Source organism: Nylanderia fulva, unplaced genomic scaffold, assembly GCF_048542155.1.
Source record: "Nylanderia fulva isolate GAGA-0341 unplaced genomic scaffold, ASM4854215v1 Scaffold33, whole genome shotgun sequence".
NCBI lineage: Eukaryota > Metazoa > Arthropoda > Insecta > Hymenoptera > Formicidae > Nylanderia > Nylanderia fulva.
The window spans coordinates 2,072,288-2,098,228 of record NW_028190400.1 but is presented as its reverse complement, the minus strand read 5'-3'; the positions used below and the strand labels follow the sequence as shown (position 1 = coordinate 2,098,228).

The 25,941-nt window shown below is 36.6% G+C and overlaps 1 protein-coding gene across 6 annotated transcripts in view; it reads right to left on the bottom strand.

Annotated features, from left to right (window-relative positions):
• Positions 1-25,941, bottom strand: part of LOC114941244 (cytotoxic granule associated RNA binding protein TIA1) — a 482,662-nt gene that overhangs the window by 455,369 nt on the left and 1,352 nt on the right. The gene's annotated exons all lie outside the window — the stretch shown is intronic.

Sequence of the window (25,941 nt, the reverse complement as noted above, 5' to 3'; positions counted from 1 at the left end):
CGAGATCTACTGAAAAAATATTTTAAAATGGCAGTAAAAGCTCCTTATCTATCCTCACCATATAAAATTTCTTTTACGAGGCGCTATCAAGTACTCGCATACTTTAAGAATAAATGAAAAATCGTTTAAAATTTATACTATAATTCTGTGTAAATTTCATAACTCATATAACATATAAAAAGAAAATAACATCCAACTATAAAATCATTACTTAACTTTTGCCGATAGCATATTTACCTTAATGCAGACGATATTTCGTAATTGAACGAATTAATTTAGTCAACATTCGTCCACTGTTCTCTTCATACGAGATAAATAATGTAACTTTACATAGACAGTGTCTTGGCAAAAGAAGTACACATTCTCCGCCCAAACTAAAAAGATTCGAAAGAATGATTCGTCGTATGAAATTATTGCGAAACTCCAGAGAGAAAAATAAGCTAGAGCTAACTCAGACATAATACTTTGTGGTGGTGGCGGCGTTACCGAAGGGTGGTTCGGCATACATGTCCAAAAGAAATAGTAGATATACAGTGTATGTGGGATAGATATAATGTTATGGTACGTTGACCACCACGGCCCATGTACCTCCTAGCGCGCCAGTACTGCCACGCTACGTTGGATTTACTCCTCTTCCTTTCGCCCGCCTTTCGTCCACCCTCGTTTTTACTTCTACTACCGGCATACGACTACGTATACCATCCCTTTTTGTATTCTTTATTTCCTCCGTTACCGTGCAAATTGTACTCTAACAAAAATATATGCTTTAATCAGCTTATTTCCGCTTCGATAGAAAATATGGCACCCCGGCAGCGCTTCTGTAACTGGAACGCTTTTTGCGATGGTAATTGTGATTGCCGACACGCGTTGAATAAAGTTTCGTTTTTCAAACTGTTCTTTCTCCTTTTTTCGAATAGGTATTATTGTCACTCGATTAGAACTAACGGTGCATTGCATTTTACTGATAAACAGAAATACTGTTTGCACTTTAAACGTGAAACTTTAAAGATTAAATGTGAAACAAAAAATTAAATTCCAAATTAAAGCTAATGATTACTTTCAGCTTTTAGTATTCACGGTTTTTTCATTTTTCTTTAGATTTTTAGCTTTATACCTTTATTTTCTCATAATTAAATAATATATTTTTTAATATTTGATATCCAAATACATAAAATTAAATAATTTATTTTGACCGCATCATTTTTTATCATACTATTTAAAACAAATTAAATTTCGGCAACAATTTTTGAGTCTGAGAAGTTTTAAAAGACAGTGCAAACTTATCATTTCTCCCTATCAGTCCTGGTGTTTCTGCTTGTTCGATCTCGCTTGACACCATTGGTTGGAGTATTCGCTAGAGGCTTACGTCGTATCGGTTCGCTCACCCTCGGCGTATACGTCGCTTTAATTTGCATTCCTATGACCTTCGTAAAATAAAGGTTATCCCGGGCGCGAAGCACGTTTCGAAACTGAATCCGCTACCCAACCCTCCAATCCCACCCCCCTCTTTCCAGCTCCTCCTCCTCACTACACCAACGACATATCCTGCTTTCATGCTGCGAAAGGCGAACTGTTATTGCAAATAGGCGAAATCGTCCTGGCGATCCCTGCTATGGAGATATCATGCGGTTTGCAATATCGAGGTGAAACGACACGGAGGATAATTTTCCCATAGGAATCCAGCAGGAACACTATCACGACATTTGAATCCGGAAAGCCGCCGAGCCGTTCTCAGGACGACCGTTTATGGTTGATGTCACGTGCGAGGATGCTGAAACCCGATCTCTGTCTCCCACGCGATGTTGTTCGCGTGTAAATATTGGATTTTCAAAAAGACATTTAGTATAATCTTACGTATGTGGAAATAAAGGCGGAGAACATTATACGCTCGCAAAATTGTTTGCTGTTATTTCAGAGACACATCGTATTAAATGTAAAACCTTAAAACGATTAATTATAATTCAAGGTATCATCGTACCGTAATATTAAATAATTCTATTAAATATATATTTGAAATATCGTTGATACTTTTTCAAAATATCTAGCAGCGTGAATTTTGCGAAATAAACTTTGTTCGGGGAGTCAAATTTGATATTCCGGAAAGCTCGTTCCCGCGTAAAACTCGTTGATAACGACCGCTCGTTCAGCAGACAGCGCCGAAACATCTCCCAACAATCACTCCGGCAAATTCCTAATTCCCATACATCACATTCGCGGGTATTGAAAATTCAATCAGATTCAAAAACGCGCCGCGCGAAACGATTGGTCAGCCTAGCACGTATTTTTGACGCGTTGTACCAGAGCTATATGGAGCTCTGTGTGAGCGTGTGTCACGGTTTGACCGATTTACCGTGTTAATCGTGTGTGCGTGTGTGTGTGCACGCACATGCACGCGCATTTATCGGTGCCGCCGACACGACGACAATGACGACGATACTGTACCGGTGGTGATGGTGGTGGTGGAAGGCAACATGCCAAACTGTCAGACAGCTAGCAGCATACAACTCGGCTACACGTGTTCACGGGGGCCCTTCTGTAACCATTGGTATGCCAATACGATGCAGCACAGCTCGTCCTGCATCCCTCGCCACCCTTTCTAGCCGAAACACCTTACGGTTAAGCTATCTGATAACCCTTTAACGTCACTGTGACCTAGTATGCCGCATCTGCACGCACGCGGACTTCCAGCCACCTACTGCTCGGTCTTAATTGCTTTGAGTCTTGTACCTTTGTTGTTTCCCCTTGGTAGATAGCAGTCGGTGCTGCGAGGTACTGACATGTTGCCGCGAATGTTTCCGCTTATCAACGCGTGTCGTGTTTATTGGTAAAATACGAAGACATTGAGTAATTGTATAAATTTTGTTATGCTAATTTCACTAATATAAATGTAATACAATTTTGCGAAATAATTTATTTGTTTTTTGCATTCTTATTCTCATTCAAGTTTAATTTTCCAAAATTTAGATTTTAGAGATATGTTTTTTTTTTATTTTATAATGTTTTGAAAAGAAATATATTTTTCTCAGTTGTAATGCCATTGTGAAAATTAAAGATGTTGCCGCGAATGTTTCCGCTTATCAACGCGTGTCGTGTTTATTGGTAAAATACGAAGACATTGAGTGATTGCATAAATTTGGTTATACTAATTTCACAAATATAAATGTAATACAATTTTGCGAAATGATTCATTTGTTTCGCGCATTTTTTGCATTCTTATTCTCATTCAAGTTTAATTTTCCAAAATTTAGATTTTAAAGATATGTGTTTTTTTTTGTTTTATAATGTTTTCAAAAGAAATATATTTTTCTCAGTTGTAATGTCATTGTGAAAATTAAAGATATTCATTTATTAGAGAAGAAGCAATATATTTTTTGTAATATACAAAATTTTCCATTTGCTACATATTATAAGAGTTTAAAAAGTTTTAAATGTATTAATTACTTCTTATAAATATAAATATATTCAAAATAAAGAATTGCGAATAGATCGGTGAATGATTACTCGGCTTTAAGTAAGTGTGTTTCAGAGAAATCAGCTGTAATCGTGAAACACTGAGAGGGCTCTGATAATTAGCAAGAAGCTTTGATAGTGTCACCAGTGACTAAATGATTGATCACCGCTCTTATAAAATGCAAGCAAATATTTAAAAGTACATTTGAAAAGCGCACATTTCTTTAAAACTCTTTTCGTAACCTACATGCGAGTTGAAAGAAATACGCGCTTTACAGATTCTGCATAACCATAAAGCTTATTAGCGTGAAATGTAGAGCACAAGTTTGAGATATATGCTGAAAGCAAGTAATTGTGAAAAGGAAACATTCCTACATTTACTACTGAATCTAGACAGTACAATATCTTTGATGTTGAAAAGAAGGAGAATAAATTCAGAAAGTGTGCGCATGTATATGTGCGTGTCTATATTTTAAAATAAAAGAAAATAAATCTTTTCTACAGCACACTTTTCAATGCGACAAAACTTTCCGATCGAGAAGATATTTTTAAAGCAAATTTTGACTTAAATTTTTTTCATTACACCCTTGATCAATAATTTTCTATTGTCGCAATTAAAAGTGTGAATCAATATTACACATAATTTGTTAACATTTAAATTTCCTACGTAAGTAACCATAATGAATTGTTAACTTGAAATACCGAAGGAATCCGAAACCACATGGAAACATAAAGGGATTGGGAGCTTTGATAGAGTCAGCAACGACCAAGTACATCTGCTACGGCGAGAGGACAGCGCTCGAAAGGTGGCGGAATCGGAGACCGTTAGTATCGAAAAGGGGCGAGTATAGTTATTGCTATGCATATGGTGTCCCGAACAATAAAACGGAATAGCCACGGTGCACCGTAGAAGGGGAGAAATGGGATTTTAGAGTCGGTTTTAATCGGGCTCCGGTCGAACGTGGCGAATCCCCTCCTCACAATTTCTCCCTTTCTTCCGCTACCTCGCGAAATTCTCAGTCCCACTCTTCACATTTCGATCCTGTTCACTCGCCACCCTTTTACACGTCGACGCGGAGAATCTACCGATAGGCGAGACGCACACATGCGTTCACCCGTGTACAATGTGTACGTTTTGTGCACCTGACGATGTCGTGCTTGTTCTGCCTTGTTCGCGTCGTCCAATGGGGAAGGTTAAGGTAAAGCGATAGAGAAAGAAAGAGCGGGGAGAAAGAGACGAAGTTAAAGGGAACCGAGCGGATACAGGGTTAGGCGCCGGATTGTATCTACTCGAGCACGAAACGGTTTACATTTACTAAAAGTTTCCAATTGCATGGAGCGCGCCGGATATCCACTCCACTTTCCTCTCCTTCAGAGACGTCATTTTACTGCAGGCGATAGTCGGAGAGATGCAAGCAGGAACGGTGGCCTCTACCTCTATCTCTTTTACGCTTCGTACTCGCTCGCCCAACGATTTCAAAGTCGTAGTAGAGAATCGTTTCGCAAATCCTTGGAGGAGGCGCACATCGAGGCCGCTTCGTACACCGGCACTTCGATCTCACTTCGTATCGTTCCTGCTCGACTTTGTCTCTTTCTGTCTCTCGTTATCTATAATGGGTTTTCGTTGTTCTTCAGCAAACTACGAAAATCTTATCGGCTGCTTAAACCCGTAGCCACGTCATATAATTACACACGTACAAAGCTCTCTATGAAATTGCGTCGCTCACAATCAGTGTGAATCTTCATTGTGAAGGTTTAAAAGTGGTGTAATATCACCGGTGCTTCTCTCTCTCTCGTGAACATGATAATTACTAGATCTAAAGTCTCGTCGAGTGAGATACGGTAAATTTTTTTTCCGAGAGACAAATAATTGTCATATAATTTGTACATTAATTTGTACTTTTATTTTATCTATTCAAAATATTTAAAGATTTTCGAAATGTATACACTTGTCGTGTGAAGATAAAACGCGTTAAAGCCGAAAATGGAAAAGAACCTGTACGTTAAAATTGGAGGGTGAAAAGTAAGCATCGATAAAAGCGGAAAGGATATCACAGTTGGATCGAGGGTTATCAGAATCTGTATAGAGGAGACGAATTTTTCGGCGGAACATGCGAGAAAGACAAAGAAAAGTTAAGATTTTTTTGCATTTTTTTTTTACAAAATGGCGGTGACAGAGCTCTGCAACGATGACCACTCGTTTCGGACAGTGCCTTACGGGCGACCTACTAGCTGCTCCAATTTTTGCTGTAGAACAAAAAACCAAATTTTTTTTAATTCTTTATATCATTAGCTAGCGAACTACGTACGGAAATTAAAAAATAATTGTTTTTGTAAAAATGACACAAGTTTGAAGAAAAAGTTTCATTTTTTGACGAAAAATTTTGCACAAAATTGTTTGTAAAAAAAAAAGTTTACAACGGAACGTAAAATCCGTACGTAGTTCGCTGACAAATGTATCTTAGAAGCTACAGTTTAAATTTGAAGTAAATCGGTCAAGATTTGTGGGAGTTATGAGGTCGCCCAGTTTGAAAAAAGTGATTTCGAGAAAAACGCGTTTAAAGTTTTATGTAACTTCCAAAAATGACACTTAGGAATTTGTTTCCGTTATAAAACCTTTTTTTTCTTATTTCTAAGAGAAAGAGCGACGAACTGGTTACAAAGTTGCGAATTAAAAACACAAAGAAGGACGAGTCGGGGAGGGAGGGCGAGTGTCGGAAGGGTAGATTTGAGACAAAGGGTGCCGCGGGAACAATGGCTTGTAATCTCGAGCCCTTAGAATAGCCCTGTCCTGCCTGCCTTTCGTCCCCCGAATCGAAACCACGGCGCACGATTTTCGGTTCCCTGGTCTGCCCTACTCTTCGCCCAACGAGCAGCTTGTCAGATCTGGCCGAGTACAATGAGCGGGTTAAACGAATCAATTTTTGCGCGACTCTACTCGGAAATTCCATTTCCGTGAGCGACATCCGACTCAGGAGATGCAGGAAGATAAAGGACGCAGAGAGCGCCCCGACGATGAGATCGGGCGGGCTGGAGTCGTAAAAAGGTAAAGAGATTTCGTGGCCGCGATCGTATTTCCACGAAGGGACGTTGTGAAGAAGTGTTTCGAAAGGTGGCAGGAAAATAAGAAGCTTACACGGTATTAGCACCGGCGCTTTCTACCTGCCGCTGAGAAAAAGGATGTCTCGAAAGATTGAGTTTGAAAATCCCCGTATTAACACGATACAAATTTTATTGGTATGCCCTATTTGCGATAGCAATTTGTTAACCGAAAGAAAATTACAATCGTGGTTAAATCAATCAAGTTTTATGCGTATAAAATTCTTGTATTTTTTATATATTTGACATCTTAAATATTTATAATTAGAAAAGAAAATATTATTAAAAGGTATAACATTTTTTTATACATTTGTATATTGTGAATTGAAGTAATGTTGTTAAAAAAATATATATAAATGCGCATCTCACAATATTCAAAATTAATTATGATAATTGCAATAAACAACTATTACAATTTGAAGTTATTAAATGCAAATTAAGTTTGGGAAAATATTAATGTATTTATGAAATATATACAAGGCAAGTTCAATAGCTACAGAAACGGTAATCAAAGAAGAAGAATATTGTCAAACTTTCGCTGTACCGCGTTATCGTGTTACTTAGCTTCTCAGTCTCCGTTGCTGCCTTACTACTCATTGCCTCACACCATCACTCCCTTTTCCCGTTTTACATCTTCTTCGCAGTCCATCCACAAAGAAGAACTTCCGTGGATTACCATCTCGTCGCGGTTCTTGTTAATATTTATTAGATGCCTAGCGTTGGAAGGCTGCGCGGATCGAGAGGATTGCATCGTGTAAGGGGCTACGTGAAACTTTCGTGCTTCAACTCTGCGTCTTTTCAATGAGAAAGTGATTACGGACTAAAATAAAAAGCATGGCACAGACGCTCTCTCGGATTTCGATCCGCGAACACAGCACCATTAGAATATTTAATGACTTTACGTTATACAGAATTGCGATATAGTCATTGCACAATCGACTCTCTACTTTTAATTCACGCGTTACAAATCTCCAGAGAGCACGATTGAATAAATATCGCGCTTTTACTCAAAATATTCGAAACAAGCAATAGCATTTAAATATAATTCAAGAGACGCGAGACGTATCTAATATGTCCAAAGCAGATTAACGTGCTTTAAATTAAGTGAGTATCTCATAATCTAATTAATTGCGATGCTAATTTCCTTTTACCTTAATTTGATTAATATTTCTCGGGAAAAACGAAATGTTAAAATTCGCACTCGCGAAGCTTCTCGCATTCTTCCATCATTAATGCAAATAACGTCATTAAACATATATATCTGTAGCACGCGTAGACTTCAACGGTGACGATGGATTGCAATGTTCTGGTTCTCAGATAGCGCGCAGGAAGAAGAGAGGTTGGAGGGGGTGAAAGAGGGGGAAGGGGGCCAGGGGTTGTAACGATGGTCGACGGTCCTCCGGTTTGCATTTCACAGCAGATATACGGTTATCTTGTACACGTCCGTGACAAAGCCCGTACGTTCTGGTTAAGCGCTATCTAACCCCGCACCCTCGAACGTCCCCCCAATCTGTGTCCGTATTAATTACGGTACTCATTAAGATATCCGGTAATTCGTGGCGAGGCTGCACCACGTTGCGGCCGCAGCAGCATCGCACGAGAGCATCGCAAACCTAGGTGGGGAATCGCAGCGCTCTCTCTCTCTCTATCGCACGGGCATACGTAGAAACAGTCCCGGTATTAATTAGCAAGAGCGTAATTTTCGTTAATTAATTGATAGATTGTCAACCGAGATAGGCAGGCACAACCGCACCGCGGTGCATGCTGGCGTAGTCCGCGAAGCGACTATGGCAGGGGAATGGAATGGAAAAGCTCCGATGGGGGAATGGGGGTTGGTTCTCTCTCGGTCTACGTGGCGAATTACTGTGCGCGATCATCTACGGATTAATTAAATTCGATGTAAACGCGCGCGCGGTGCTCGTGTCACGTTGGCTTGCTGTGTAGCAGGAAAATTGCAGTAAACGGTGATTCGTACGCGCGGATCGATCGCGAGGAACTTCCTGTGATTATCAATGTTTATCATATCTATGTCGATAGAGTGTGTTAATGCGTTTGTGATGAGACTGAGCTTTTGTTTCGACGAGAGAGAGAGAGATATATATAATATAGTGTAGTAGAGTTTAAAATAAATATCAATTCAGTTTTGTTGATGCTATTTGTGCTTCACCTTTCACATTTTTTTTCCAATACTATTTAAATCCTTCGAGTTTGAAAAAAAAAAAAAAAAAAAATAGAAAAATAGAAATACGTATCCCGAAAAACTTTTATCAAGAAATTTTATCGCTACGTCGGCTGAAAATTCTGTCAGCCGTTTTTGAACGCAGCACTCTTCTGAATATTAAACATAAATCATTCCACAATATACATTGTTATTATACCTATATTAAAACAAGCTAACACTAGAATTGCGATATGGATAATTCATTAATTTGTATTATATACACGAATCGAGATAATAATATGTATAATGACTAAGAAGCAGGGTGGTCAATAACTCTTTATCATTCATCGTGTCGTTACACAAGCTAAAAATAAAATTAATCTCATAGAATAAGTTAAAGGATAGAAATAACGCCTGATGAAATTGCTCCACGCTTTATTTAAAGTTTCGTAACCACAATGTGCGCCAATTTTCTACCATGCTGCCAGTACTGCCTGATCGATGATGCAGGAACGACATTAATAAGCACCCACGGCACACTGTGTACATGACGTATAATAATCTCGATGAATACTGTCGGGTCACATGCGAGAGTCACAAAAGCGGCCTAAATTTAGTATGCGATGACATGTTGCGAGTTTTACGAGGTTAGATTGTCGGTGCACCAAAGTCTTACAATGCATTAACTGGCTTTCGATTATGCATTGCTATTTGCATCTCTATATCGGCAAGATTCGCTGTGTCGGAATGTAATCACGCGAAATCATTTGCACATGCGTGCTTGGATATATCGGGGTATTTGTACGTATACCTATATATATGTGTGCAACGTGTGCGGTTTTCAGGATGACGGCTATATATACGGGCATACAAATCACAGGCACGCTCCGATCGTTAATGAAAAAGTAATTGATTACTTTGGGCCGGTGCATTTTGGTAACGCGAAATCGGCTTTCTCATTCGCGGTATGAAAAATGGCCGAGTTAACGAAGTTGAACGATCAGCTCGCGGTGCTGGAAGAGAAGACAAACCGACTTTGCGGTATTCCTCTAAACTAGAAGTCACGACACCATATTATAACATTAGCAGCTTTCCTTGTGTCAAGTCCGCAACGCTTGAAAATCTTTGTGTATTGCGCTTGTATATTTGCTATCTTGTCAGCGTTTACTCTTTCTTCTCGGCGCGTTATTTAATTAATTAGTCTGTATAAAAAAAAAAACATTTACACTCGTAAAAATATATTTCTTAATTTTACATTACGAAAATTGACATTAACAAATATATTTATTCTTTGTTCGTCTCATAAAAATATATATGTCGCAACTATTTTTTATAAACCAAGTTAGTAGGTACCTACATTTACTCATTATTTATCGCGTTTCTATTATTTATTTCTTCATTTTATTTCTCTTCTGCTCTCATTTCTAATTTAATCCCCATCCTCTTTTTCATTTCTCCCTTCTTTCCCGCTTTCGTCTACTTTGCAGGTACTCCAGCATTTTCATTACTTCCGCCTTTCTCCACTGCGGATTTCTCTTCCATAACCACACATGAACCCTTCTCGCATCCCTTGCACCTCCCGGGACGGCGGGCGCTTAAATTCATAAGAGCCGTGAAATGCGGTGCGAATTTGCGATGTGCTAAAGTTAATTCTTGTCGGTTTTAAAGAGGATTACATAAGTTGACCGCACTTGGGCCATCTTTGGGATAACACCAGACTGCTTTCCCCTATTCATATATTATAAAAAAAAAAAAAAATTTCATCGGCATTTGAATTTAGCAACATTTATGTCATATAATATAGATAATATGTATTAATCGAATAAATAAAATAAAAAACATAAATATTATACTATATAAAAAATTTACAACTATTGCGCAATTACGTATTTACTCGAATTCGATTAAATTGGTAAATGATAAGAGATTACGATAAAATCTTTTTTAATAATTTTAACTTTATTCTTTATATAACTTTATATTAATATTTCTTTATTAATTTTGAATAAAATATTATATTAAATTAAGAAATAAAATCCGACTTTTATATAAAAGAATCGATATTATTAGAGCCTTTGTTTCATATCTATCTCTGCGCGATATACAAATTCGTTACTTGATTTATGACTCAGTTACATCAAAAATATTATCATGTCGCTGGAACAATTAAATTTTGCAACAATTCTTGGTACATATCTCCCCTCGTGACCATAAACCACGCAGAATTCTGGTTGATTATTAGTAGATGCGACACCTCTACACTCGTCCTGGCTTTCCCGGGTTTACTCCTCCTCCTCGACTCCTTCTCGTCACTCCTGGCCGCATCGTGCGCTGATGTATGATTTAATGCTGGTTTCGAGAGTAGACCAAGCAGAGCGCAAAGCGGGTAGACTGGACAGTGGTGTAGAGGGAAGGTGGGCCTTAGGGTGGTTGGGGGATGGTATAAGGGTTTGCACGGTGTAGTGTTGCAGTGAGCTCATTAATTTACTAGCAAGCGCCAAAGGGTGGCTTAACAAGGCGCTACGTCCCATTTTATTAGGTAAAATTGAAGACACGCTCCAGGAGACCTTTCTGTTGCGCGGTAGGATAACGTATCTTCGTAAATTAAAGAATGTTTTGCGAGGATTATGATAATTGAAATGATGATTTATATTAGCTCTCCCGATATTTGCTACAGTATACGACTTTTTAGAATAATATACATTCTGTGTATTAATTGATATTTAATTAATTTTAAAAATATAATATAACGCGTATCAAATATATATTTGTAATAAATTTAGATTGAATATAAGATATTTGCACAAATTATATTTAATTTGAGGGCTTCAATTTGAGAGCACGCAGTTAAATGTAATTCTATTATGTATACCCGATGTGTGCCATCACTCGATTCTTGACATGGTTAATTAACTCGGCTGATATTCTGTGGAAGGAAGTACTCGTAACGCGCTTTAGTGCTGGAAGATAAATACGTATAGGGTTAATGTATGTCCTACCACGAGGAAGATCTCTCGGTTGCTGAGCGAAATAACAAGATTCCTGTATTTATCCTTGGCTTAAGAGGATTCGAGCCTTCGTCACATTCTCGTGTCTATGGCAATTTCTCAAGAGAAACTTTCCAATCTTATCTATTCTCCATTCGTTCTCTTCTATCGCGTGGTCTATTTGTCACGTTGCAACAACCAGGTATTTTCTATTCGTTAGAAATCTGTTATAGCTATTCCAATACTTGTATAAAATTCTTGTACATTTGTAATAATATTGATGGATATACAAATATTAATTAGCTACAAAAAGGCTTTTTCCTTTTCTCTTAGATGCCTTCTTTGATGATCTATCCATTTGTATACGTATAGGACGTATTAACCTGGATGATTACTGGGGGATGTGCCGAAAAATATAAAACGTTGCATCAAAGCACGCTTTGTGTGTTTTCGGGCAATTAAACATTTCCATTTTCAATTTCTCGTTGGCGTCGAGTGCCCGGGTTCGATCGGTGGTTAGCCTGTGGCTGACGATCGTTGATTCGTTTATCGCTTATCTCTCTTTCTCTCACTCCTCTTTTCTGCCTCTTTGTTGCTTCAATTTTTTTCGTGGTTTTCCATTTCGTGCAACCTCCCTTCAGCCTCGTTCCATCGACAACCCTACCATTCGAATCACCCTCGAGAATCGAACGGATACCAAGCAATTATTTAACGCTGCGTACTGTGGCTTTGGTTTGTCTCGTTGAAATACGGCAGAATCCCGCCTATCGAAACGCCTCTTGTACGAGGTGACAGTTTCATCGATTATCCTGTTATCATCGAACACTGAAAGCCAACTGTATATTGATGAAATAAATTTGGATTTTGCTAACGATTATCTGATTATTGTGTAGCGCGCCTGTAGTGTGTTATTGTATTCGAAGAATTGTAATCTTGAATTGTTCAAATACATCTTGCTGTTCATTATCTAACATTATGTTGCAAGTTTTAATAAAATGATTAATTTGGAATATATTTTACCAATATATGTACATACAAATATAAAATATATATACATACATATATTGTAGTTAGTTATGTATTGAAAGAAATTATTTTCATCAATTAGTTTTGTTTAATCATTTTAATATATAAATCAAAATTGATTGTGCTGGTTATTCTTTTATAACAAATAAAAAATTTTACGATAACGCTTATTGTCAAACCGTATACGTAGTGTGTGCAATAGTTTTCGAATGGCTAGTTTCTAGTACAACGCGCATGATATTGCGTTAGGACCAACTTGGGAGCAAGCAGGTGCTCTAGCTTTTCCCATAGGAGATATCACATCCTCGCAAACCAGAAAATATGTCTCGTAGACAAACGTTAGCTGCGACGCAGAAAACTCGTAAACGGATGAATTGTTACGATGGAAATACGATTGTTCCGAAAGACTGAGCGCATTAACCATATAAATCTGTATTTTATTTCCTTTTTTTATATAAAATATACACATCCACTATGTGTAACGATTAAATTTAAAATAAGAATGTAAAAATAGAACGTAACAAATAATATGACAAAACAATTTTATATTATCAAATTAAATATCTCAGTAAACTAGTATGCAAAGATTTTTTTTTTTAGAAATTTAATGCTCGTTGCGTAAATTAGTTTTTCTAGGTAAATTGTCTCGGAAATTTAGATAAATTAATAAACCAAATTTCAAATCGATCGATACAATAACTTGTAATAGAACTTTTTAGAGATTATTTAAAAATTAATATTTAACTCTTGTTTTTGTTACTTAAAAACATTTCGTAGTCTTTGTAATTACAGTTGCAATTACCCATCTCTTATCGCAAATAAAACAATTTATATTCTTTAAATATGTACAATGTTGGAAATATTATTTCCATAACGTATTCAAATCAATAAGAAGGTTTCTGCCAATTAATATATTATATATTATATATTATATAAATACACATAATATACAATGACCGACACAATTGGGGCATGTATATCATCATTATTACACCCTAACTACTCGTGCTCAGTTACGTTGGTTAGTAACAGGAGCTATGTAACTTTTAGAAGCAACAATAGCTGCTGCTACTCCAATTCAAAATTTAAAAAAAACAATGGAAAATAGTGAAATCTAATATTACTGTAAAATTTTTATAGGTTTAAATATAAAAAAAAATACATGTGACATAGAAGAGTTTGATTTAATAAAGATTGCTGTTTTAACTTGCTTTTTCTAGAACACTTCATAAATCCTATTTGGATTCTTTTATGCATTTGTCGAGATGGAAATCTTCAATTGTAATGAAAGACGAGTCAGATGTTTCATAATTTTGATAATAAGATATAACTTCATGTTGCATATATAATCGTCTACACGTTGAAATCACATTGATAATCAAATTGCGGTGATATTTATCTAGAATCGTACTGACAATCTTGACATATACAAGCGCGTATAAACATACATAATAATAAAATATCGCTGTCCTAGAATCGTTCTAACGGACACACAACCTACATACAAACCTTTTATCATGCTCCGAGTTATATATAAATATGCAAATACAATACGAGCGAATATTTTATACGCGGCGAGTACTTGACAGAAAGAGCGGTCACGCCAAAAGAAAACTCGAGTGAGGCAAAGGCGACGGAGAGAAGGGTGGTAACCGGCAGGTCGAGAGAGAGAGAAAAAGGAAAAGAAGGAGAAAAGAACGAGCAAAGCTCGGACGGCTCTGCCTGTCGGGCCGGCATCGCATTGCACGCAGGATTAAAAACCTCAGCAAGAAATATAGCCACTGCAAAAGCTCTCATTTGCAATCTACTCCCACCCGCCCTCAGTTTTCTACCGTCGCTACTTTTCCGCGACAAGGCGGTGGAACGGGACGCCGAAGGGAAGCAAAGGATAACACGATGAAAACCCGCGGCTCTCCGCAGTGGTCGACGCGAGATGATACGTTACGAGAGGATACACCTGCGATCGCAAGAAACGGCTTAAGACTCGCCAAACAACTGTGTTTCTCGAGTTTTGCAGAAAACCGATCCACATCTTTTTTACTTTGTTAGCACGAATGCGTGAAAAAAGATGTTATATTATATATATATATATATATATATATTTATTTATTTTATAATAATTTTTTAAATTAACAAATGAATAAATCAGCTTTAAATATTTTGTGCATGTACATTTAATATAATACAAAATTTTCTCTCGTTTAATTTTCTTGAATGCTGCTTCGTATCGTAGAAAGTAAACAGTCGGACGTTTATAGGACTCTGAAAAGATTTCGGATCCGTGACTATGGAAAATGCTAAGCATCGCGTCTACGATCCACCCGCGAATTCAGTGAATGGCTTTACACGCACGGATACCTCTCCATGATCTTTATTTTTATTCCGTCCCTACTCTTTTATTTTTCTTTTGTTCGTTCACGTCTCACCTGAGATCCAGCTGCCCGTGAAAGGGGTTCGAGGGCAGGCATCGACTCTGGACGAGGGTCTGCATGTTGTTGCAGAGAGATCGACCGGTGGAATAGCGCGGAAAAGGCGCGGAGAAGGTGGGGGTTAACGACCCCGATAGTCGCGGCAGAACGTGCGTGAGCCCTCGCACGACTGATTACGAGTGAGCGACCCTTTGACGATCACGATCGGCGAACTCGACGCACGAGAGAAGGTAAGAGCGACAGAGAAAGAGCGGAAGCGGCGGTCTATAACACAAGAGAGCAAGTATATGTGATCGATCGGACCATGAACAGCGAAGAGAGCATCGCCTTAGGGGCCCCACCGGAATGAAGGGGTTAGTTATACCGATGTGATACGCGGCTACTATCATGTATCAACGTCGATAAATCACCGGATGTAGGTGCTCCGATGTGGACACGTTAGGAAAAGCGTCGCATTAATGTTTTTTTCCTATGCGGCCATATGGAACGATTACGCCAAGATTTATTCGCGGAAGATGAGAATGCGGATGCTCCATTGACGTGAAATATCGCGGAAAAAAGTTATATGCACAATTTAAGATAGCTCGATGACTTTTTGGTTATTTATTCGTTTATTACTGTCATTCTCGTGTATATTGTAGCGAATAATGTAAACAACAATATTAAAGATATGTATCTACAAAAAAGTAACTATAGAATACTATTAATGCGGAATTTTAAACATTATTAAAAGATATTAATTATTTGTTGAATCAAGTTTATAATAAAATATATAGGTATAGTTACATGCTAAAGTATTTAAAGTTGCTGGAACATTCTAGTATGCTGCTAGTATAGTATATTTGTAATTAAATGATTTATGTTGTGTATGTGAGAATAAATCTTCTTTTTTAACGGCATAAATAAATTATGGAATAAACTATGCTACAATATTTGAAACCATATTACGTATGTGTTAAAGTTTTAAAGCCAATTAACTAAACTAACTCGCCTCTAATTGCAAGCATTGTGCTTTAATTAATAAAAACTAGAGCTTGGCATTTGTAAATAACTTTTATACATATATATATACTATTATATACTCTTTTCCGGTTTTCATAACGAATCATGCATTTCTAAAAACTAGGTATTTGACTACAAATTATATTTTATTGTAATATAATAATCAGAACATAATAAAGTTAATTAAATTATATCGGTTTAAAAACTTTTCATATAATGTGCACATGCTATGAATAATGCAAAAAATGCAAATATTATGTAAACTTAATTTTAATATAACTATTTTACAAGTTTCATTATTTTTTTTTTTTTATAAAATGTAACATTTTACAGAATGTGTTTCGTATTAAAAAATGATTACAAAAATGTTTATAAGAAAAATAATATGTATACATTGAAGAGAAAGAGATACATTTACTTAGCAATAGACATGCTTATACAATCTGTCGTACTTCGATTCATTGACATTTCAAGCTTCCTTCCTTGATTTGATAATGGGTAAGTGGTGCAGGGAATCGGATGGCGGTCAGTAACTAGGCGTAACAAGAGCACCAAATCGCCAGCGATGTCAGGCGGTATATAGTAGCCTGTGGACCCTTGAATTCGTATTTATGTTTGTACCCGCCGTTTGGCAGCAGCGGCGGCGGCGGCGGTGGCAGCGCGGTAGCGAGAGTCTCGCGGAATTGAAATGCAAATAGTGGGATCCCGGATGCAAATTCCGGTTGCACGGGGTAACGCCAGCCAGCCATCCTGAACGAATGAGCGGACGAACGAACGAGTGAGCGAGCGAGCGAACAAACGAACGAACGAACGAACGAACGAACGAACGAACGAAACACGGCCCGGCGTGGTGCAGGCACGGATCAGTTCAGAACGGAACCAAAAGGAACGGAACCGGAGTGGACCGCGGGATAGAATGGGGCTGAGTGAGGCCAGAGTGTGAGCGATGAGTACGGCTGAAGAAGAAAGACAAAAAATTGATTGCAATTCGGCGCCACTCTCGGCTTGCCCGAGATAAAAGTAATGCGTTTCGTGCATAACGAGTCGTTCCACCGCTCTCTGCTGCCACCGCCCAACGCCCACTTCCACCCTCGTATGTTGCCCACGTTCTTTCCCCTTCCGACCTCTTTTAGTCGGCGCCGTTTTGTTTTCTGCTGCTTTCTCCGCCTCGTATTTTCTTTTTTTTTTTTTTTTTTTTTTTTCGTTAACTACCATGCGAAGCGGATATACGTCATATGGCGTCGATCAACTTAACAAACGATCTGCAAGCGCCTCATTTAACTGAAAGAAAATTTCCTATTGTAACTCTTAATGACTATAGGTTCTAATGAATATATAATGAATATTTATTGTACGGAGAAACGAGACCACCGAACGAGTTAAGTTTGTGTTCGAGTGTTTAACTGCTAAATAAAAAGAGATTTTTGTATCGATATTTCTTTTTAATATTCAGTATATATATATTATGAAATATATCATTGCAGACGGGAAACTGTTGTAGACATGTCAAGAATACAAGACCAGTTAAAAGATCTACTAATGTCTTTAGTCAAAACGTTTAGTAATCTTCTACTTTCAACCCTCTTTGACTTGAACAGAATTGGATCGATACTTTATAATTATATTAAGTGGAGTTGTCGGAGGCGACGCCATCGTTGCATCGCTTATTTCGAAGGTAGAAGTACCATTGCATCGGAATGGACGACAATCGGACGGCTAACAGGAAATAATTGGACACTCGTAGTTATCAAGCAGCCAAGCATATCCGTTATTCTCTGAATGGCTAAGGATCGGTTGTCAGTATTAGCTGGAGATATCGTTCAGATATCTACCTACTTGGATACACGGAACACATCAATTTTCTGTCATGTTTACCATGTTGATCGAATTACCGATCACGCACGACGTACTTCGTAGCATGGTATTGCTCGATGGACATTGGAATTTAAGCATGCTATTTAGCATAATTGATAGTATCATGTGTCAGTTTTGCTTAAAATTATCTTGACGCTCTATCCGATACTCTGTGAAAAATCTTAATCTTTTCTGACAATATCTCATAAAGAATTAATTAAAAAGAGAATTAATCTGATATTTTGTACAACTTTATTACAAATGTTATGAATAAATAAAAATGTAAATAAATACAATATTTGATAAAAAACTGCTACGGAAGATCTCTATTAATTTATATAAAATTTATTTTATAAAGTTATATATATATATATATATAGTACATATATAATTTTTATTTTAAATTTCTCTTTCTCCTTTTTTCGTGATACATTTTTTAATTTTTACGGATTATCAAAAATAGAATTGTATTTTGTTTTAGTTTATTTTCTTATATTCCAAATATAAATATACTTGTTTTTTTTTTTTGACATTCCAGTAATTTTTCGCTCTTCTTGCAAGATTGTTGATTTAAATTTTGAAAATCGAGGTCAGTCAAACGTTTCCTGTCAGACGCCGCACCCTATGCATTTAAAGCTTCTACTGATCAGTTTCACGCGATGATTACGTCTTTTATGAAAGTCACGTACAAACGTGAGGAGTTGTTGAAGCGAATAAACCGTCTCTTATTTCAAACAAATTTAGTGCAATCAAATCGGACGGTATAGATATATACATATTTACATGTGTCAATGTAACCTCAAGTCTGTAATCTACGTTTTCAAAGCCGCTGCGTTTAACAAAGCTTATTTTAAAACTTGACGATTCGACAAAATTATTTTTTAAATCGATCATGCAAACTTGATTGCGACATGCTTTATACATAGATGAATCAGCGCTAGTACGATTGTTTTAGAGTAAGAAATTGTTAGATAGAACTGTATAAGAGCATTAACGAGCGTTAGCATTGAAACGTGCGATGGAAGTGCCATTAATTACAGAAATTAACATTTAAAAGTGGAAAATTTGCAAGTGCCGAGAAACCCGGAAAGAGAGAACGGCGGCATGTACATATTATAACTTGCGTACACGTGCGCCCTCGTTATGCCGGATGCAAGCGATCCATGCGTTGGGAGAAGAAAGGAAGAAAATGCGAATCGGATTGGCGAACGAAAGAAAAACAGAGAGAGAGACAAAGCGTGGAGGAGACTGGTGACGAAGTCACCAAGAGGGATGAGTGGAGGGCTCTCGGTCTGTGGCAGAACCCTCCCTGCTAAATGTAAATGTCCGGCATTTGTTACTTTGTCTGTATGACCCGCTGCTGCGTTTGTTTGTATCTGCGGTACGCGCAGGTTCCGGAGATGCAAAGAGGAAATAGAGGAAGAGCGGCGAAAGGGCAAGCGCCAACGCCAACGCGCTATTCGGCTTTTGCCCCTGCTTTTGCTGCGCGTCGCTTTTTTTCTTTTTATTTTGAGTCCACCCCCTCCCCCGCGACCGCGTAAGCCGCCACCGCTTGGGCACACGCTCATTTGTAAAATTTTATGATGGCCCCCGCTGCGCGCGTTGTATCCATTATGTTGTATGCATTACGGGCGACCGTTCTTTTTTACGAATTTCGTTTTAATTACTGGCTCATCCGGCCGGCGTACAACCCTTCGGCGTGCATACACGATCGTGTGTGGGGTGAGAGGTAGAAAGAGAGAGAAGAGAGAGAGAGAGAGAACTCTAAACGACTTTGCACATCGATCTGAGAAAATTACCGCATATTGAAATTATAAAAAAAATTGCGCAGGCGCATCGTCTCGCGGACAAAACCGAACGCGATTCAGATTTTCTCCGCGCTCGTCGTCGTTAAACTACGTACGTACGAGATTGGGGGGGAACGATAAACGGCGAATGGATGGAAGGCCGAAACAGGGACATTAAAAATACAAAGGCCTGCAAAATTTATTCTACCGGTCAAAGGTACGCCGGATTTAACGAGTTTCGAGTTCGATATAATTAAAAACAAGGCGAAAGCAATTTAATCTAGTTCCAACGTATCGTATGTTTAAAATTTCTGATCAAATCTTTTTGATAATTGAAATAATTTACGATGAAGATAATTATCAATTTAAAGTGTTGCGTATATACCAATTTGCACTAAACTCAGCCGATTTCTCTGCAAATTTGTATTTTTCCTTAAAAAAATTTATGCGAAATAACAAACTAATGCAAATATTGTCGTATGACTACCGTAAAAGTCTATAATCTAATAAATTATAATTAGATAGATAGGTTTTATTTGGATAAATAAATTTCTCAATATAATAATGTCTAAAAATAATGTTTTCCATTTTGTTTATAAAACAAGGGAAATTTTTTACTTATTTAGCTCTTATAATAATCTTTGCAGAAAAAAACCTTAATCCATTAAAGATATACAAAACTTAGTTTCCCACAACAAATTATAAACACTGTAAACAGCTTACATGTAACAATCGATTTCTAAGCGATAGTGCTTATTGAAAAAAAAAAAAAAAAAAAAAAATGACGGATCAATCTAAAGTTTTTAAATACAATAGAGCAACAAGTTTCGATATTCGTTCGGATCCTGCAACGCAACGGCCGGAGTTTATTTCGACAATGGCAGCTTGAGCTAATAATATTCCTCCCTCTGGGTAAATAGAGCCAGAGTTTGAAATCAGAAATGCGAAAGGTTGCCTCGTGCGCGCTCCGACTTTTTCTTATAGCATTGTATTACCCCTCTTCCACTTCGTGTGCTTCGCCAGTCTCTTTAGCCCGGTATAAGAAGAGCGCATTGTGCAGAAAACTTGCGCGCGCGGGCGCGCGCCGAACCGCGTCGTCGACTGCCATACTTGTGTGAGACCGCCACTCTTTTGATATTTCAACGTAGTAGACGAGTGGCGTGTCGTAATGAAATCATCTCCAGTACTTTGATCTTCTCCCCGTGCGGCGCACCCCCTGGCCATTGCCGGCGCGGCGTCGCTTTCCCTTGAAAACACTAGGCCACCTCCGCACACCACCCTCGCGAATGTCCCACTCAGCCGGCACCGCGGCTCTGCTAGCACCCTCCATTCGCATCCCCTCCTGACGCGCTTCGCACGCACAGGTAGGCAGGCACATGGTCCAACCTACATGCCCTCTCGTAATGAGTTCCTTTTTGCACTTGCTTCTTTGCCGCAACACATTTTTATCATGCGGAAAGCAATTTTGTAATTATGACAAGTACCAGCCGATTATCTTCTGTCGGATGGATCTTTGTTACGCTTTTCATTACGTTTGTTGGTCAACTCGTATAATTATCTTCCTGCACGATCTTCTTTCCCGCACAGCGCTGATAAATAATAAAACTCGACAGCGGCGAAAATGAGCGTCGCATAGCTTAATAAGTATTCACGCATCGGTGCGATATTGTACGATGGCAATCGTGGAATATTTTCTTTTTGCAAAAAAAAAAAAAAAAAAAAAATGACGATAGAATGGTGACGATGATGAATGTCGCAGCTGTGGAGTCAGAGGCAATGCGAAAAACATGAGAAGATGAAGTGACGCGAATAAGTCGCCTTTTTCTTTGCTATGATACGAGTGAAAAGCGCCTTCGATAACGCTTAGTGCTTGTCTTTCTTTAACATCTTGTGGATACATATTATATTAAATCATGAAAACGTGGAACAACAAAATTATATAATTTTATTGTATAAGTAAAATACAAAAAAATTAAAACTGTGCAACTTAAAATAATACGCGCTATTTCTTTTTTTTTCTAAATATAAGCGAAAATGCTACTAACCAAGGAATAATTTAACAGTATCATTTAAAAATATAATAATTATAAATTTTCAAGAGAATTGTTTCTACACACGTGCGAACAATGTATGTACATGTTATATATAGTGTTTTATTTCTCTTTTTAAATTGTTCTCTTTTTTAATTGAAATCAACATTATAAAACAAAATCAGAGAGTTTAAAATATCATAGTTACATAGATTATTGTTACACTTTTTTGAAGATATGCTATTAGTAATATTACATTAAGAAATGATTAATTAAAATGACCAAAAATAGTAATTATTTTTATTTAAATTTTTGCATTATTTTCTGCTAATACCATTTAGTAACGTACTTAATGAGTTTGCTTTCCTAAAGTTTCTTACTAATTTTCCAGCTTACTAGCATAATGAAGTGTACTTATCAAGAACCAATAATTTAATTAATAAGATGATACTTATATAACTTAAATTGAAAGGTTTAAATATAAAAGTTTGATAATAATATTATTTGGCACATAGTTGTAATTAATATTTCTAAAATATCGACATTACTTATTTAAAAAATAATTATTTAATAAATTTATATCGTTTATTAATTATAACATATCATTCGGCCATTTATCGTTTTTCGTAAATACAAATTTAAAAGTACACATTTTAAATTTCTATGCAACACATTTAAATTACTATACAAGGCAAAAAAAATGAATAGATTAAAATCTGCATGTATAAAAGAGATTATTTACGCATGCGAGAAAAAAAATTGACAATATACATAAAAACAAATAACACAAAATACTATTTATTAGAATGGACAGAGACGATGATCAATACGTGGATAAACGCGTTGACGAAGGCGCCAAGAAACAGAGAGAGGAAAAGGGACAAGAAGGCTTGTTCTTTGTACGAGAGAACCATGACTGGCTATATAAGGTGTATCGAGCAACAAGGACTAACGGTCTTTAATTAATAAAGTTACGCGAACAACTCTCAAAGTCTTCCTGCTTCCCGTGCCCACCCACCTGGATAGCAGCTATTTCCTTCGCTTTAGAAATTCTGGTATTTTCCCTCACTCTCCCTCCCCCTCATTGCTTCTTCATACTTCGGTCTTCCGTAAAGGCCTACCTGCGAAGTTGTAACCCTTTATTGCACGAGAAAGCGTCTTCCGCTTATTTTGCAAAGATATTTTTCTACGAATTTTCCTTCGATACCGATAATTATGCTCACGTTTTAAATGGCATTTTAAATGGCATTTTAAATGGCATTTTAAATGGCATTTAATATCAAATTATTATAATGCCGAGAGAAAGAGAAAGAGAAAGAGAGAGATAAAAAGAGAGAAAGCCATAATTTATGTATAGATGTACAATAATTTCAGTTTGATATATTTTTTATCTTATTTATATTGCTCATACTTCTTTGTATTTAAAAAATAATAAAAATTAAACGAGTAGGAAAATACTATGTTTTTCAAATGTATCCCATAATTTTATATGTGTATAAGCATATGTATTTCTAGTAGATGACGACAATAGATATATAAAAGAAAGAAACTGTAAAGCTCTGATCTTTAATTGAACGTGGATTAATTTTGAAACTAGATTCTCATGTCAAGCAGTAAAATATAGTAAAATTGAGGAACAGAGAATTATCATTATATTCAATTTAAAGATTAACTGAGAAAGACAATGGGCAACAAATTCTGTATGAAATAAGGCATTCAAATTTGATTATATAAAAATCATAATGTGAAAAAATTTATAACATTTCACATCTCTTTTGAGTATATTCAGTAATATTAGTTTATAGAAATTTATACGTGCAGTTCAAGAAACGATGTACATAGAATGTGTACACATTTTACAGTCACGTGTAGACACTTTGAATTTGTAATACATACGGATGTCGTGACTTGCATATATAACACATATATACAACAGAGTATATGTCACTGTTACGTAAATTATATAGTACATACATGTATATAATGCGTAAACGTTCGTAATAATACACGTATGGGGGGCTTTGCTACGTATATTAAGCCAGCGACATTTTCACGTATACTACGCTACGCGTATTTATATATATATATATACACGACATAATAGAGAAATGTGTAGTACGTTCAACACAATGAACGAAGAGTGACGTGAGAGTCACTTCACACATCGTTTATTGATCAAACGTTTCACATAGCATATGTTAAATATGCGACATTTTCACTAATTTGGAATCTATTTATCTTTCTACATCATTGAAACAAATCCTGAAAAAATCTTTAAAACAAATTTGTCTCAAAGTTTGAAAATTTCTTTCAATATATATTTTATTTAGAACTCCAAGTAAATTTTTTACGTGATGAATTAAAAATTTTTATATTAAGAAAATATATGCAATTCTATATTAGAATGAAATTAATATTAAAATGTAAAAGAAAATTATGTTTAGATAGAGATAGAAATCAATGATATACGTTAATAAGATATTATTTTGTATTACACGTACAGGCAAAGTAGCACTTTGTGTGCGTGTTTTTTGTGCGGAAAGCGGCCGCAAGATGGCGGCGTGCGATCGGCCACCTCGCGCACAGAAAACGCGCACAAAGCCACTTTGCCTGCACTTGTAATACAAAATAGTATGTGCACAATATACTATTATGTGACAAGAGAGGCCTGTACTTTGTAATAATTCTCAATGTTCGTCATGTTATAATTGATAATTTGCACGAAATTGCAATACATCTTATCGTGGCGCCAAAAGCAGAAAGAGTTGAAGATCTTTTCAAACTGTGCTGCGCGAAGGCGGACTTCCGGAAAAGGAAGCACCACCCGTGGATTGCCAGATTTCAAGAATTAAACCGTCTTCCCGCTGCCAACCCCGTGATGTCTACTATAGCGCATCAGCCGCCGTATTTCTCGAGAGAATCTTCCGACAAGTTATGGCTTGCTAAAGAAAATTGACTTGAATCTACGCCAGGATAATAAAAGCGCATAGCTGCGCGAGGAAGCGCGGGCGAGAAAAATGAAGAAACAATCCTGACACCATGGGCGATACCGGTATAGAAGAGGTCGTCCGGATACGTAAAACGGCCAGATAGAAAATCCTTCTCGTTATATACGTATAGATTATAGATCGTGAGGCTGTCGGCCCCAATGTTAATAAATATCTATTAGTGTGCTTCGAAAACTTGCATCGCAATACTGTTATTACGAACGATATTAAGCGCGACACGGATATTGCGTTATTTTTATGGGAACATTTGGCCCATTTCGTATACGGTGCATCTAGAAAATTTACGCTAATATCTACTATCGCACGATTTTGGAATATTAAACGATTATTGTCACGAACAACACGATTTCTCATATTCGATATTTTTATTTTATTAATGTTAATAGACACTCTGCTAATGAAACGTGATTATCCATATTAAATATATCACGTTTGCGTCATTACGTCTTACTTGACGTTTAAACGAGACATGTATAATTTAATTTTTATTTCTTTTTTTGATATCTTATTTTTTTAGACAAAATTAAATTAAGAAGTGTATTTGCATATGCTATACATATATTTAGTAGTTATATTTTATTAACGTTACTCTCTATAAATTTTAACTAAAAAAAAATCTCGAATTTTTGATATTTATTACATATTTATTTTAAAATATTAAAAATATGAAATACTTTTCTATTCAAATTATAAAGCTTTTTGTAATATCACGCAATGGTAAATTGACATTGACACTGATATTAAGACTTGCTATAATATTTTTCAATTATTGTAATTTATAAGCTATATATCTTAAATTATTTTATAAATTACATAATCAGATTTATCGATGAATATCGGCAAATATGATAACAAGATATATTGGAATTGTTATTAATATGACGTAACTGTACTTGATTACATTAGGAAGCTAAGTAAAAGCTTTAAAATCAAGCGCTTTTGTTTTGTGGTTCTACTTATGTGCAGATAATCACATTATTATACGATAATCAGCCATTATTTCATTACCATATGCGATAGCGCCCTGTTGATTATAATAGCTCTTCTGCTAACACATTGGCGTGTCTAATATAATTAACGTATGTATGAGTGAAATTCAAAATAATAT